The sequence below is a fragment of the Biomphalaria glabrata genome, chromosome 7 (assembly GCF_947242115.1).
Source record: "Biomphalaria glabrata chromosome 7, xgBioGlab47.1, whole genome shotgun sequence".
Classification (NCBI taxonomy): domain Eukaryota; kingdom Metazoa; phylum Mollusca; class Gastropoda; family Planorbidae; genus Biomphalaria; species Biomphalaria glabrata.
Window position 1 is genome coordinate 37387647 of NC_074717.1, and position 17983 is coordinate 37405629.

A 17983-nucleotide genomic window follows, 5' to 3' on the forward strand; every position below is an offset into this window, starting at 1 on the left:
GACAGAAAGACAAAAGGAGCGAAAAAGAGAAAGAAGGGAAGAGAGAAAATGAGCGGAAAAATGAAAGTAAAAAAAATAAAAAAAAATAATAATAAAACATGATTGGCCTTTATTTGAAATGAAAATATTTGACAAAACCTTCACTATCACCACACAATCATGTGCGTAGACAGGGTGGCTCAGGTTCCATCTCGCTCGCCCTAAATAAAACTCCCCCCAACCCCCTTCGGAATGATTGTACACACTGATCTGTTTTCCTAACTCTCGTTGGGATTCATTAATAAAGTAAATCTACGAGAATTCTAACATCGACCTTATCAAAACTAAAGCAAAACTAGAGTCACCGAATTTCATAGTGTAACCAATGATGGTTTTAAGGTTTACTCCCCAACCCCACCAGATTTCGTTTTTTTAAAAAAAGCAAAAAAAAAAAAGAAGCAAACAAAACTTCGGTCTCCTAAGTTGAATGGGGGTTGAGGTTCATCCCTACCCCCAAATAAAACATTTGACACATTGATCTGTTTTCCTACTAGTCTCTGCACTTCAGTAATAAAGTGCAGTGCCAAGCAGATTTAACCAGCACTTTTTTTTTTGTCGGAAGACTATCAAGATATTGTGCCGTAAACACCTCAGAAAACAAGATGGAAAACTATTTAATGTATCAAGGCTGCGGGCAAGGTTAGGAAGATATTTCTTAGGGAACTCCTGTACGCGGATGATGAAGCTATTGTGGCTGACACTGATATTCAGCTTCAGTCCCTGGTTGACCAACTATCTGCTGTTTGCCAGAAGTTCGGCTTAAATATTAGTCAAAGCAAGACTAAGATACTAATTCAGAACACAAATACTGCACCTCAAGTAAACATTAGTGGCCAACTATTAGAAATTGTTGATCACTTTTGCTATCTAGGCTCTATCATATCCAACAATGCTCTTCTAGATTAAGGCATTAACAACAGGATAGCCAAAGCTAGGGGCACCATTTCACGGCTGCAGAAAAGAGTGTGGGACAACATATTGCTGACTAACAATACTAAAGCCTTAGTCTACCGGACCTGTGTGATGATCACTTTACTATACCGAAGTGAAACATGATCAACCTACTCATGGAAGGAAAAAAGCTGAATGTCTTCCATCTCCGATGCCTTAGGCTGGTCTTTAAAATAAGATGGCAAGATAAAATAACCAATGAGGAAGTGCTACGAAGAGCAGGGTTCCAGGACATCCGCAGCAGACGCCTAGGCTGGCTTGGTCACGTTCATAGAATGCCAGTAGGTCGACTTCCACAAGACATTCTGTATGGCGATCTAATAGAAGGCAGGAGAGCCGCTGGTCGCCCACTTTTACGGTACCGGTATACGGATGTATGCAAAAGCGACATGAAGCTCTTCAAAATCGACACTAGCAACTGGGAAAAAGTGGCACTGGATAGATTCACATGGAGAGAGAGCATAAAGGAAAGGTCTAGAATTGCAGATGTCATACACAACAGAAGCAGAAAGAAGGGTGAAAGGCAACGGCGCCTGGCGATTATATATGCCCAACCTGCGATCGCAGCTGTGTATCAAGGATTGGTCTCTTTAGTCACACAAGAAGTTGCAAAGGGAAAAGATCGTCTCTCGAGACGTAAATTGCCATAGACTATAATACATTTCTACATAATAGTATCTCCATTAATACTCAGTATAAAAAAGAAAACATTCGTGTCACCAAAACTATGGTTTAATCTTTGCCTTTCTAGATCTCTTCTCATTTGTCTCTCTCTGCCAGAACAAGAAAAATATTTTTAAAATACTTTTTTAAAATCAAAGTTTATCTCAAGTGTTAGTGTATCAATTAGTTTGGATCATGTATGAATGACCTAGACATCTGTACGATATAAATATTTTACCAATCGCTTTATTTAGATGTTAGCTTTCTCAATGCGCTATGATCCTATCACTTGTCTGGACCAGTTGTGAAATGGGGAGGTAAGAAGGGGGTATTTTTGTGAATGTTTACATTATTGTTTTTCTTAATGCATAAAAAAAGGTTCATTCAGGGCTCGAGTTCTCAACGAGGCTAATTCAACTTATACCACCACATTTGTCAAGTACGATTTCTTTCCCTTGTTCAAGATACCAAACAAAATACTTAATTACCAATAGTTAATTAAGATATTGATAATTCTCTTTTTTGATTCTTGTGTTGTCATGTAAAAGAAATAATTGTGCAAAATTTCAGCTTAATCTGAGACTGGATTCGGGAGAAATAACGTGAACAAGCTTTTTACCATACAGACAGACAGAGTGAGTTAATATAAGCATTGTAATAAATATCACAAATATCTGAAAGGGAATTTTTTTTTCCTTTTTTTAAAAGTCTTAATCTCACAAAATAATTTGCCAAGTAAACATTAAAGAAGATTAACTCCCCTCTTAATCTTGATTCTAGGTGTACTTGCCAAACATTGCGTCAGTTGAATGTTTCAGGGACTTGATATCACATTTCTAAGAAACTAGTAACATATGTACAATTGAACTGAATTCGCCTTTGTAACTGCACTAGCAAAGATCAAAGTTTTCGTTCCATAACTTAGTATTCATGTATCGACTCTCTCTCTCTCTCTCTCAGCCACGTAGCTTTGTCCAATATTATTATTGACCAGTCTAACGATGTTTGAAACTCTCCGGAATGAACTAATTTTCAAATTGACTATGCCACTATTTTTGTTTCTCTCTATTCTGCTCACTTCTCGCGTTCCCTAAACTTTTTCTTTAACTGTGCGATTTGCAAAGACAGAAAATTTAACGACCAAATTGCTCATTATATCCTATTTATTTGAATACAAAAAAAATAATTGAGACATTTTCTAATGTTGGCATTATTATTTATTTTCAAGTATAAAGTTATGACAAAATGCAGACAAAAACATATTTTAAACTATGGTCTAATTGCTTTGAAGGTACAGTGTAATGGATGAGCATAGCTTGCTGATATCAGGCACGGACATTGGTCAGCTGTATTGTACTATCTGATGTGGAGTCCAGCCTCTTTCTAGACTTAAACTTTTGTACAACATTATAAGAAAACTCACAAAAAGTCTGCAGTAAGTTGAAATATAATAACGAACAGATTGTTTTGAAATTCAAACTCGACCAGAAATCATTAAATAGTTGCTCTCTGTATCTTAGTTTCAGATTAGAGTAAAAAAAAGTACATCAGTTCAAAGTTCATAGTTAGATAAGATTAGATATTGGTCCAAGCAAATGAAAATTTCATTTGACTACAATAATTATCATCGACCACAGCATTACTACTATAATAATAATAATATAGTTGCAAATACATACACCATGAAACATAGCACAATTACTTCATAACTTGGGATTCTATGCACTTCTCTGTGACGACGAATGATGTTATAGAATTTTTTCCTTTACCGAGAAAGCCTAATGAAATTTATTTTATTTTTTTATTTATTTATTGTTATATTAATTTACGTGTAGACCTAGTCATTATTCACTTTCCGCAGACTACAGTTTGGAAAACACTGATCTCACGTATAAATCTTTAAGAAGCAAAAATATTTCTTATTCCACATGAAATATGTAGCTCTTTTTTTTTCATCTGTTAGTATAGGTTACCAGGAAACAAGTTCCGTAATCTCATCCACCAAATAGATCATTACAACTTCATGGAACTCATTGATTACGTGATTCTTGCCTTTCTGGCTGCTGCAAGGTTCTTTTGTAACTTCAATTAACACACCAGTGAAACATTATTGATTTATTTCCGAATGTCAAGATTCCATTCAAACTGATCATACAATCCTTATTTTTTAAAACCCATTAGCATGGAGGGGATATGGGATGCTGCAAGCATTGAACATGCAGTTATCAGCAGAAATTTATGAAGTAGAAACCAAAGAGAAAAGATTTTTTTTTCGCTTTTATTAGGACCCCAAAGAGTTACTTGACTTGCCTAGCTTATCAATAATTAATTTGTATTAAGTGAATACATCTATACCACATTTTAAAAAAATGAATTAAATGTTCAATTTGACGTTTATAAATCGTATAGGCGCATTAATTAATAAAAAAAAAAGAGTTTTGTTTTTGACGACTATATATTGTTTACACAAATTTAATATGTAATCATAGATTGTGAGTATGTATATATATAACAATATTCAGGGCATTTTTTGTGACGGTACCTTTTGAATGTGGGGAAAAATTATTACATTCCATGTATTTTAACGTTTATTATTAATTTATTAGTAGTTAAAAGTTAGGCAATCAATCACTGCAATGAGTACCGGCACCAATTTTTTTTTTTTACAAAAAAAGCACTGTATATTTATATAATGCAAGAGCACTGACTGACTTACTATAGAACAGTAACTCTCCCACTTGTAGTGGACGAAAAAATACCGAAATATAATTTGAACAATACTACATCCCAGGCACATAGAACAGTTGTAACTAGAAAAGGGGATCAAATCACGTATAGAGAGGCTGCATCAATACAGACCCAGACAAAGAGTTTGAGAAAAAAAAGGAAGCTCACTACAATGACCAAAGTAAAAGTCTGCAAGGCATGTGTTTGAACACGCTACCGTACAGCAGTGAGTCATGGGATATCTAAGCTAAGCAAGAGAGAAAGCTAAATTCACTCCATCTGCGTTGGCTCCGAAGGATCTTGAAAATCAAGAGAGTGTGCATCACTGAGATCCCTGCGAGAACGGGTTTTTTCAGCATCTTTGCAAACCTCAGACATCGCAGCCTGCATTGGCTTGGTCCTTTTCGCCGCATCTGAAAGTCATCATTTAAGGGAAACTCGCGACCTGCTCAAGAAAAACTTGATAATCTAACGGGACCTCAAATCAATGAATATTGATCATGACTTTCGTAAAGATCTAGACCACACTATGTGGAGTCCTAGACCACACTATGGGGAGACCTAGACCACACTATGTGAAGACCTAGACCACACTTTGTGGAGACCTAGACCACACTATGTGAAGAGAGATGATGAACTAGTCCTATATCTGAGATGAACTAGTCCCTTATATACTCCTATATCTGAGATGAACTAGTCCTATGTCTGAGATGAACTAGTCCCATATCTGAGATGAACTAGTCCTATATCTGAGATGAACTAGTCCTATATCTGAGATGAACTAGTCCTATATCTGAGATGAACTAGTCCTATATCTGAGATGAACTAGTCCCATATCTGAGATGAACTAGTCCTATATCTGAGATGAACTAATCCCAGATCTGAGATGAACTAGTCCCAGATCTGAGATGAACTAGTCCTATATCTGAGATGAACTAGTCCTATATCTGAGATGAACTAGTCCCAGATCTGAGATGAACTAGTCCTATATCTGAGATGAACTAGTCCTATATCTGAGATGAACTAGTCCTATATCTGAGATGAACTAGTCCTATATCTGAGTTGAACTAGTCCTATATCTGAGATGAACTAGTCCTATATCTGAGATGAACTAGTCCTATATCTGAGATAAACTAGTCCCAGATCTGAGATGAACTAGTCCCAGATCTGAGATGAACTAGTCCTATATCTGAGATGAACTAGTCCCATATCTGATTTGAACTAGTCCTAGATCTAACTAAGATGAACTTCGCAGTAGTTTCCAGATCAGGCATTTATCCAAAGACTTTTTCTTCTATAGGGGTGGTTGTAGGCAGCGTCTTGTTCGTGCCTCATGATAGAGTTTGCAGCTTTGAAGGACATGGCTGGCATTCGCTGGTGAATCTCCACAACGGAAGGTTTCAGTAGTCCCATGTTTCATCTTCTGGAACATGATTCATTCTGTTGTGTCTGGATACGTTGGATGTGTTGTATAGCTTGTTTTTCTTGAAATTTGGATGGGCGATTTGGAGGTCGATTGACCCACAATGATCTGCTAACCAATGTCGAAAAACGCAAACTGGAACTTTATGGCCATGTCACAAGGGGCTTGCAAAGAACTTTATTCAGGGAACAGTAAAGAGAAAGAAAAAAGAAAAAGAGTCAGATAGAGAAAAGGGTGGGAAGACAACATACAAGAATGGACGGGTATGTCATTGAAGGAGATGCTATCCAAGGCAAAAGACAGAGAGGAATGGCGAGAGACAGTCGACAGGTCATGTGTAGTGCCCCAACGGTTAAACAGGCTATGAGATAGATGTTGATGAAGCCAAATTTATTTTTAAGATAATTAAATATTGAAAAATTATGGCCTTCAAATCAGTTTTTTTTTAACGGTTATATTTTCTTTCTCCGTGGTAGACATCAGTGGCTCCCAAATTTTTTGTCTCCTAGACCCCCTTGCCACGTTTTTCAGTTTTCGGTAGAACCCACTTCATGGCTAATTATGCATTTCATAATACATCTACTTAAATAGATATATATTTATTGAAAATATTCAAATTTAAAAAAGCAAAATAAAATTGACTAGGCCTAAGCGTATTACAAGAATTCATCAACCAAATAATAAACACCTCGGTCAATAGCGGATATTCAATATGGGCTTATATTTAGTTCTTGCTTAATATTACAATTTCTCCCTTAGTGATGTTCTTTTTTTTTCTCTGGAAGATGTGTAACCATGCTGAAACATTTTTCTACTAGATTTGACGAGATAAGAAGAGGTAAACATGCAAAATAAAAAAAAATACTTAAAAAAAAAAAAAAGAAGCTAATATTAAGTGTATCAATTAGTCTAAATCAGTCATGTAATGAAATTTGTAATAATCCTCAGACGACCACTTCAGTCAAGTACCATTCTTTCCCTTGAAAAGGGGACTTATTCAACGTATACAAACACTTCAGTCAAGTACAATTTCTTTCCCTTTTTCGAGATACCAAATAAATAATTAATTACCAATAGGTAATTAACTTTTGTTTTATTTTTAAATTGATTCTCGTGTTGCCAAGTAAAATAAATAATTTCGCTTGATCCGAAATTGAGAGAAATAACGAACAAGCTTTGTACCAGACAGACAGACAGACAGAGTAAGTTGATATAAGATTTGTAAAAAGAAGCATATTTTGAACTGAGGATGTTTATGCTCACAAGGAAACAAATAAGTAACACTAAAGCCTACCTGAACGTGAATAGATATTTTCTTTACATCCATTTCATAGCCGTTCAAGTCTGTTTTATTGAATTCAAAGTCTCGATAGACCTTATGCAATTCACTACAGTGCATGACTGTAAATATAAATCCCTTATGCTGCAGTTTTTGCTTGAAACAAACAAGCTCATACAAGACCATGTCTGGGGGAAACCAAATCTAAATGTATATTTATTTTTGTCAAACGGTTTCAAAAAAAAAAATAGTCGCGGCAAGCAGCTGCTGGTAATTTGATACTCTATTGATTACATTAGATCTTGATTACTTTGTGATTAGGTTACTCTCGTTTTGTCTAGTCCACCTCACACTTCCCGAAATATTGTCCGTTAACAATTCATCCAGACATTTCGATCTCGGGCCATGTTTTCTATGATGTGGAGATACTTATATTTTCACCTTTCATAAATGTATAGGCTTAGAAATATGCTTTAGGCCAGCTGATAAAAATCCTTATTTAACTCTTTCTCGCCTAATCGACGATATCATCGTTGATTTTGACCTCATTAAATTTAATTAATAATTACTTTTTTAAACTTGACTTTGAATTCTATAAAATGAGCATGCATTTCCCTTTAATTCTATACCAAATACATTTTCTGATAACAAACAACAAAGCTATTGAAGCCCAATCATAACAGGGTAGTGAAATAGTAATGAGCAAAATGAAGAATTCCTTCCAAAACGTGGAAAAATAATTACGGAGAGAAAGAGTTAAATGTCATTAAATGTCATTCAACTTAGAATTTTCATCGGTCATCTCCTGGACTCGAACCCGATGCAAAGAAATCAGCGGCCCACAACGCATTGAAAAGATCCTAACTGATCCTAGCAATCATTGATGATAATGACATCTCTTCTCATTTAGCCACACAGAAAGAAAAGGGTACTTTTATCAAGGACGGACTGAGTGTCAAAATCGGTCCTGACCAGGACCGAACTTAACCATTTCAGGGCCCTTTGCGAAACGGATTGTGCGGGCTTAGTTTGGGTAGGGATACGGATAATAAGTGAAAATTAAGCGTTTGAATTATAAAATAAATTCGTCTTTGCATTTTATTCATTTTTTACTACGTACAGAATTACTTTACGAGCCTTGCGTGTAGCGAAGTCATACAGTATATCATAAAAATTCAGTTACCTACATAGATCACGCACAGTAGCAAGAATTACCAAATTTCCTCAAGTAATTCTTCATTAGTTTGAGATTTCACAAGTACGGGTATTGTATAATGCCTTTTTTATAGCGCCTAGGATTGGCGTTTTCCATATTGAATGACACCCCAAAATGACTATTTTGTCTATATTTCAGGAGATTTTTATGAGTTTTCAAAAGATTTTAATAATTTCCGGAGATTTCTAGGACTTTTTCGTATATTTTGCTATTTCAGAAGATATTCAGGAGCTCCTGGTAAATCAGAAGGCTGCGGGGAATCTGTTATAAGTTATAAAATTGTTTAATTCAATAATTTACATCTAGAATTAGCGCGGGCCTATGAAAGTGCGGTCCTCGCGATACTAAAAGTTTAATGATGCGTTGAAAACTGAATGTACATAACGTCATTTAAAAGATAAGAAAACTTTTATTGATCCAACCAAATGGAAATTCGGTTTGACTAGAATTGACAACCTCAGCGTAATTACTGTACAATAACAATATGGATGCACATACGAACGACATTCACACACGAAAAACACATACACACTCATAACCAGCGCTTTATAAATAGACTTCTATGTACTTCTCGATGACGACAGAATGTTAATTTTTAATGTTGGTCATCCAGGGTCTATTATTACTGAATGTTTTAATTTTCTTCTTTGGTACAATCATGTTTTCACGGAACTGGATGTACGAATTAACAGTTGTAAGTTCATCTGTCTGGGCTGTTGTTTACAAACATATCCCAGACAACTTTGTAACTGTGAAACAGCGTCGTCAGACCGTGACTGGATGGACTGTACTTCGGGTTTTGTTGTTTTTAAAACCGGTTTGTACGTGGGTGTAAGATGGATCATTGTTTGGTCCGACTCTCCAAGGGAAAATAACGATCGAGATGTGTAGGCCATTTTTATGTATCTATAACACATGTCCAAGGTTTTATCGTGTCGTATGGGACAATTAACATATTGAGTATATGTTGGCAAGTGTTGAGCTAACGAAATATGATTGAAATCTCCCATAACTAGTCTGGCAGCATCAGAACTTACTATTGCAGTCATATATACAAAGTCTAGTATATGTTTTGTTGCTTTCTCTGTGTTGGCTGTGGGTTATATATGTTCAAGTATGACGTAAAATTGTGTAAACTCTATCGGCAGGTAGTATAGCCTGAGATTGTTACATAGCTACACGTAGGCAGGTCTGCAGACTTTATGCTATCTCAATAAGCACAGGGATTGTACTGTCATATCATCTCTGCCTGTGGTCCCGTCTGGGACATGGTCCACCAGCTAGGTTTTTTCAGGCGTCTTGGTTCTTGGCGAGCCTCTCCAACTGTCCCAACATCTTACCCATCTACTTGCGTCTACAGTACAAACACACACAAAAAAGCAAAGGAAAAAAACAACTACCTAATTGGCCACACAGTGAAAACCCTGGTTTGACCGTTATATTTTTTCCAAATAAATAGACGTCCATGAACATTTTGCGCACTGTCATATGTAGAAGTTACAGTCCTCATTTAATTGTAAAATCATTAGCTTGACTGGCTTGAATTATTAAAAGAACTTGCTATAATGAATCAGTAGCCTACATATAAATAGAATGAGAAATTAAAGTCCACCGGTCACGTGACCTTTGTAAAGGAGGAAGTGATTTTAAAAAGAAAACTTTTATTTGTAGGTCACTGTTAGGCTATGCTACTTCACGTAATAACATTGTATTCTCCTATGTGTTCTGTTACAATGCTTGTTTCAAGTAACAACATTGTTCACCAAATGTATTCTGGTCTGTATTCTGTTACACGGGCTTGTTTCGAGAAACAGGATGCATAGGATCCACGCTGATGTTTAAACATTCTGTGCTAGGACATGATGTCATGTGAAACTTTCGAGCAGATATCAATTTGTTTCACATGACGTAAATGTCTATCATTTTTTTGGAAGAAAAAAAATCTTTCCCAGACTATTTGTAGTGTCCCGCTGGCTTTTTAAATTTTTTTTTTTAGTTTTAATGCATACTTTTTACAGACTTTCAAGATCGCACAACATACACACTGGACACAAAGGTCCTCAGCGCTTACCCACAGTATTTATTAACACACTTAGGAAACAAAAGTGTGGCTATGTGAGGGCTTGAGTTCGAATCCCTACTCACGCAGAGTTTGCTGAGCGCCTAAAGACAGCACTGAGAAACTCCTTTCCCCACGGGTCCACAAAAAAGATGGACCATAGCGCACTGAGCATGCTATAAAAATTAACTTTGTGCTATACAAAATACAACTTGTTAAAAGACAAGGATATACAAACATACACACAGAGTACACTTTTAAGTAGTATACACATAACACACCAACACTTAACATACAGGACCCAAAAACATAGACATATAGGACTGAAGGATAGACTACACCTAATATACTGACACACAAAACAAAACTAGCTAACAGATAAGATGAGATAATTTTATTGATCCAATCAAATGGAAATTCAGTTTGACTACAATTGACAACCTCAGCGTAACTACTTTACAAAAACAATATGGATGAAAATTCAAACAACATTCATTCACGAAACATATACACATTCACAACTAGCGCTTTATCAGTTTGACTTCTATGTACTTCTCGATAACGACAGCTGATCTTGTAACAATCTGACCGATAGTAAGATAAAAGAGTTTTTAAATCTTTCTATTTTAGTCCTAATGGAAAGGAGACGACCACTTCGTTCAGATCTTATGTAACAGTGGTTTAATGGGTGCAGGTTGTCTTTAAGAGTCGTAAGTGTTTTGGAAGGGCATCTTTCTTGAAAAAGTTGTTCAAGAGATGGTAGCTGTATTTGAGTGATATACGATGCTTTTTTAATTACTCTACTAAGTCTATGTCATTGTGCCAGTGAAATATTACCATACCAGCAGGTGATGGCAAAGTTGATTAGACTGCTGATAGTTGCTGTGTAGAAAAGTTTGTTTATTGTATTGAAAACACAGCACACTAAACAAAAAAACTACGACACTCGTACAAGCACACAGCCAGAGAGAACACACTAAACACACACACACACACATAAAGATGGCACTTGTACTTATACACACTAAACATCTTTTTTGAATTAACGTCTGTATTATATAAGATAAGATAAGAAAGACACGCACGACACACCAACAAATAGATATATGCTTTTAACGTTTTCTTTTTTTCATCTTGTATCCAGTCCTCCAACAGTCTAGTCATTAGTTGCAGATATTTTTGTGTGTTGACAGGTAGAAACATAGATCTTTTCTGGTGACATTCTCTCCAGTAGAAACATAGATCTTTTCTGGTGACATTCACTCAAGTAGAAACATAGATCTTTTCTGGTGACATTCTCTCAAGAAAACATAGATCTTTTCTGGTGACATTCTCTCAAGTAGAAACATAGATCTTTTCTGGTGACATTCTCTCCAGTAGAAACATGGATCTTTTCTGGTGACATTCTCTCAAGTAGAAACATAGATCTTTTCTGGTGACATTCTCTCAAGTAGAAACATAGATCTTTTCTGGTGACATTCTCTCCCCCACCTCTCTTTTCCTATTTGTACAATTAGTTATTAGTTATTTCCTAGAAGTGATTAAACCCTAGCCTGTATTTCTGAATATTTCTTTCAACTGGCTTTATACTTTGATGCCGTCTGGTATGTGCTTCGGGTTTTACTTCACGATATTTTTGCCCTCCAGCAGAAACTTTTGATGCATGGACGTAATGACTGTTGTTTCTAGATAAAAAGTCCGAAACTTTATACGAAACTAAAAAAAATTCAAAACGAAAGACGAACTTTCACATTAAACTGTATGCGCTCCTCTTGTCCATAATTTAAGTTTTATGTTTTACTTCATTCTGAACATCTCTTTATATTTATAAATATTTATATTATTTATTTATTTATGTATCATACAACTTTCATAGCTCTTGGAGTTTCATAACATATGTAAGTCTTCCGATCCTGCAATAGGTATAATTTTTCTTGTCAGAGCAAATCATAACACATATTGCGTAATTGCTTATAAACATATCTCAGAAGAAAAAAATACACTGGTTGATAAACGAGTTGAAGGCTAGCTTATCCAACCCTAGGTTTGTGAGTTTGACCGATATCCATCGGTTACAACAGCAAACAGTTAAGTAATTTCTTTTGTTATTAGAGCCGAGAGAATTCCACCTCTATCATCTATACCATCGTTCCTCATCGTTCATAAAGCAACGATTTATAGATATTGTTTCGCCCCTGTCTCAATGTCAGTAAACTGGCTTAGTTTAATGAATACGCTGTTGCTTGCATTATGATTTATACATAGATCGATTGCAACATAAAAAGAATAGACATTAACTGAGATCATTGATCTATTGATGCACGGGAAACATGGCGGCAAACGTTTATCTGTCAGTCTGTCACGCGACAGGGGCAGACGATTCGCTGCGAAAGAGAAAAATGGAAAGCATGGGGAGCTCAACGTGTTCATCCTCTGAATGTTTGATGGTGACGGGTTAAGAATGCTGTTGCAGTAGTCTATTATTTGTCATTTCACGGCCAGACAATAGCTGCCCATGCCTTTCATCCCGTCCCTGATCAACGCGGTGTGAGTCTTTTGTCTTGGGGGCAATCAATGAACAAATCAATGGGCGAAAGTGAAACGTGGCTACATACGTCTTGAGAACTTTTTGTTTTGTGTGTGTGTGTGCTGAGCTAGAAATATTACAAAGAGATAGAAAGAAACCAAGAATGAAAAAAAAGAGAGAGAGAGGGATGTAGAGAGAGAAAGAGAGAGAGAGTGAGAAAGAGAGAGAGAGGGAGAAAGAGAGAGAGAGAAAGAGAGAGAGGGAGAAAGAGGGAGAAAGAGAGAGAGGGAGAGAGAGAGAAAAAGAGAGAGGGAGAGGAAGGGAGAAAGGGAGAGAGAAAGAAAGAGAGGGAGGAAGAAAGAGAGAGGGAGAAAGAGAGAGAGAAAGAGAGAGAGGGAGAGAGAGAGAGAGGGAGAAAGAGAGAGAAAGAGAGAGAGGGAAAGAGAGAGAAAGAGAGAGAGAAAAAAAGAGAGAGAGAAAGAGAAAGAGAGGGAGACACAGTTGAAGAGAGAAAGAAACACAAGGTTTAAGACAGAAAGAGACATTGGGTTGAAGACAGAAAGTGACACATGGTTGAAGACAGAAAGTGACACATGGTTGAAGACAGAAAGTGACACATGGTTGGAGACAGAAAGTGACACATGGTTGGAGACATTAAGTGACACATGGTTGAAGACAGAAAGTGACACATGGTTGGAGACAGAAAGTGACACATGGTTGAAGACAGAAAGTGACACATGGTTGAAGACAGAAAGTGACACATGGTTGGAGACATTAAGTGACACATGGTTGAAGACAGAAAGTGACACATGGTTGGAGACAGAAAGTGACACATGGTTGAAGACAGAAAGTGACACATGGTTGGAGACAGAAAGTGACACATGGTTGGAGACAGAAAGTGACACATGGTTGGAGACAGAAAGAGACACTGGTTTGAAGACAGAAAGAGACACAAGGTTGGAGACAGAAAGTGACACATGGTTGGAGACAGAAAGTGACACATGGTTGAAGACAGAAAGTGACCTATGGTTGGAGACAGAAAGTGACACATGGTTGAAGACAGAAAGTGACACATGGTTGGAGACAGAAAGTGACACATGGTTGAAGACAGAAAGTGACACATGGTTGAAGACAGAAAGTGACACATGGTTGGAGACATTAAGTGACACATGGTTGAAGACAGAAAGTGACACATGGTTGGAGACAGAAAGTGACACATGGTTGAATACAGAAAGTGACACATGGTTGGAGACAGAAAGTGACACATGGTTGGAGACATTAAGTGACACATGGTTGAAGACAGAAAGTGACACATGGTTGGAGACAGAAAGTGACACATGGTTGAAGACAGAAAGTGACACATGGTTGAAGACAGAAAGTGACACATGGTTGAAGACAGAAAGTGACACATGGTTGGAGACAGAAAGTGACACATGGTTGAAGACAGAAAGTGACACATGGTTGAATACAGAAAGTGACACATGGTTCTAGACAGAAAGTGACACTGGGTTGGAGACAGAAAGTGACACATGGTTGGAGACAGAAAGTGACACATGGTTGGAGACAGAAAGTGACACATGGTTGGAGACAGAAAGTGACACTGGGTTGAAGACAGAAAGTGACACATGGTTGGAGACAGAAAGTGACACATGGTTGGAGACAGAAAGTGACCTATGGTTGGAGACAGAAAGTGACACATGGTTGAAGACAGAAAGAGACAGAAATTGAAGACAGAAAGAGACACAAAGCTGGGGACAGAAAGAAACACTGGGCAGAAAGAGACACATGGTTGGAGACAGAAAGATACACAAAGTTGAATCAGAAAGAGACACAAAAATTAAAGACAGAAAGTGACACAAGGTTGGAGACACAAAGAGACACAAAATTGGAGACACAAAGAGACACAAGGTTGGAGATAGAAAGAGATGCATGATTGAAAATTAAAGACAGAAAGTGACACAAGGTTGGAGACACAAAGAGACACAAAATTGGAGACACAAAGAGACACAAGGTTGGAGATAGAAAGAGATGCATGATTGAAGACAGAAAGAGACGCGGAAATAAAGACAGCAAGAGACAAAGGGAGCCAGAAAAAGAGAGATTAAAAAAGAGACATTGAAAAGACAGTAAGAAAAGATAAGCGAAAAAAGAAAGAAAAAGGGAAAATAAAGAGAGACTGCTAAAGTGATTCTTTATTCTTTTATTTACATTCCGAGGACGTTCATTTCAACAAATGTTTTATCGATTAGCGAGAGACTTGCACTTGTATTTCTTTTCAAGTATTGACCTTCCCTACAGTTATCAGCATCAGGCATCGATAAGTAAGCACGTAGTCACACACACACAGACAGAACCTAGACACAGAGATAACAACGTCAATACCGGTGGCGCTCATATTTTTCACTCTTATTAAGCGCATTTCAAATTCATTAAATCATCGGCAGTTTCACAACGCATGTGGTTTCTATGGTGATAACAATGTTTGTTGTTAAAACAGTACAAAACACAGTAGTCATGATAGATTGTATCGCAGTTTTATTGTGCTATTTCTCTTCCCAAACCATGGAGTCACTGGTTAAACATTCAAGCGATCCAGTTTCCACTTTAAAGATACTTATCGCAGGCTGCATGTCTTGCAGAGTTTCACATAAAGACTCCCGACGGCTTTGTCTGCATCAAACGATGCAAAATATTCAGGTCGTAAATGGGTCTGTGTACACAAAATATTGGACGCTTCTTTGATCGTAGGAATCGAAGACAACCAACATTTTATCGTATTTCCTTTTACTTTATTATATATATATATATATATGTATATTATACAGAGAGAGAGAGAGGGAGAGAGAGAGAGAAAGATAGAGAGAGAGAAAGAGAGAGAAAGAAAGAGAGAGAATGTCTTAATAGCATTTTGTAGCCATGTACTTGGCAACGATGGAACAACTTGTTTCTTTCTAAGGTCAAGACTATGTTAATAAGGACAAAACAACCGTAATACAATCTCACTGTCATAACGTGAAAACAGTGCAGGTATCTCATCTCTTTGATTCACTACATAATGGAACATACTTTCATGTTTTTGAAATGTCGTGAATATAAAAAAAAAACAAAAACAAAAGCACCGAGAGAGAGAGAGAGACTGACAAACAGACAGACAGAGTGCTCTAACTATGTGAACCATAGTCATTCCAAATATTTCTTAATATTACAATAATAATCTCTGGATTTCCAGATTATTCAAAAACATGGGATGGACAATACCAAACAGACACACACAACAACAAGGCGTAATCAAGAGAGATGGTCAACAATTCGTGCGATGCACCAACTGTCCAAAAGACTAGATGACGAGTGGTCGTGGTAAAAAGTTATAATACAATACACTTGCGACAGACAAAATGTATTTGCAAAACTGTTTTATTAATAATGCCTACTGTATTACTCAACCCTGTTTCCGCTTGTTGATTTATAGTACATTATTGATTTTGCTAATTTTTTTTGGCCATGATTATGTTGCTTACAGAATTATAATCAATAAAAGGTGGAGAAAAAGAGTTCCCCTATGGTTATTCATATCTACTCCTTCTTGGTCAAAGTCGAACAAAATCTTATTACTATGAAAATAAAGATGCATGCGGAATGTCACCCACACCTCGACTATTAATTTTATATTTAGGGCTTGGGTAAGTTGATTCGAGTCTCTTTATTTTGATATCGGCAATAGCTTTAGTTTCTTAAATTCGTATGTCGGTTTAGCTTTAAATTCAATTTAAGAATTACCTTCCTTTAATAAATTTTCAATTAGCCTACTGTAATACATATGCATCGCTCTAAGACTTCAATAAATATAATGTAAGAATTAAGAATATGAAACATACAAAACATTAAAAAATTTAGTCAACTAATAAAAAAAATTCTTAACAGATCCCTTTTGGGCTTTTTTTTTTTTATCGTGGGCCCAGGCTAGTGAACCCTTTCGCGTCACGGTTGCTACGTACGCCACTGTCAGCTGAGGTTACACTAAGTGGAGTGAAAGCTGGAGATGAGTGGCAGAAAGATGCGTAGTTTAAAGTGAGTTGTAGCCTATTTTATTGAAGTTGTCAATATTTCACTTGTGTTTCTGAATAAATGTACATTGAAGGTGAAAGGTGTGTATACAGGGCAGGTCTTAGGCCACTGCAACCTATGCGGTCGCAGTGGGCCCCGCGCTTTCATAGGCCCCGCGCTAATTCTATGTGTAATTATTTAATTGCAAAATATATACGAAAAATTCATGGAAATCTCCTGAATTTATTAAAATCTCATGAAAATTCATAAAGATCTCCTGAAAAATAGAAAAAAAAAAATGGTGGAAAACGCCAATCCTATGCGCGATAAAAGAAAAAAAAAACATTGTCAGCTTTCATGTAATAAAATGTAATAATCGGGCTAATGTTCACCTTAATCGAAAGTTCCAATACTTTATTTACTTTTATAGTCACTGGCATATAAATATGCCATGGGTTGCAAGGTTCGTAAAGTAAAGTTAATTAGATCGCAATTTTATACTTAGTAAAGAATGAATAAAATTCAAAGTCGATATTTTGTTTTCTAATACAAAATCTTAATTTTCACTTACTATCCTTACTCCCACCCAGACTAGGCCCCGCGCAGTCCGTTTCGCATAGGGCCCCGCAATTGTTAGGACCGCCCTGTGTGTATATACTGCAGGGTCGGTTCTAACAATTTCGGGGCCCTATACGAAACGGACTGCGCGGGGCTCCGTCTGGGTAGGGATAAGTATAATATATAAGATAAGATAATAAGTAATAAATAAAAATTAAGACTTTGTATTAGAAAAAAAAATCATCGTTGCATTTTATTCATTCTTTACTAATTCACGATCAAATTAACTTTACGAGCCTTGCGTGTAGCGTCATAGGCCTACAGCGTATCATCAAAATTCTGTTTCCTAAATAGCTCACGCTTAAAAGCAATTGCAAGTAAGCCCTATTGACAAATTGTTCAATCTATCTTCGTGAATTGTTGACCTCAAGTAATTGAATAAACCCCATATGATTTCAGAAGATTTCCACGAGCCCGTGGAAAATTGGGAGGCCGCT

At 36.7% G+C, this 17983-nt stretch overlaps 1 protein-coding gene across 1 annotated transcript in view; it reads right to left on the bottom strand.

The window, feature by feature from the left end:
• Nucleotides 1-7194, bottom strand: part of LOC106068651 (beta-1,4-galactosyltransferase galt-1-like) — a 67953-nt gene extending 60759 nt beyond the window's left edge. The window contains exon 1 of the mRNA XM_056035302.1: nucleotides 7098-7194. The gene's annotated coding sequence lies outside the window, so the exon portion shown is untranslated. The remainder of the gene's footprint in view (nucleotides 1-7097) is intronic.
• Between the last annotated feature and the right edge of the window lie 10789 nt (nucleotides 7195-17983).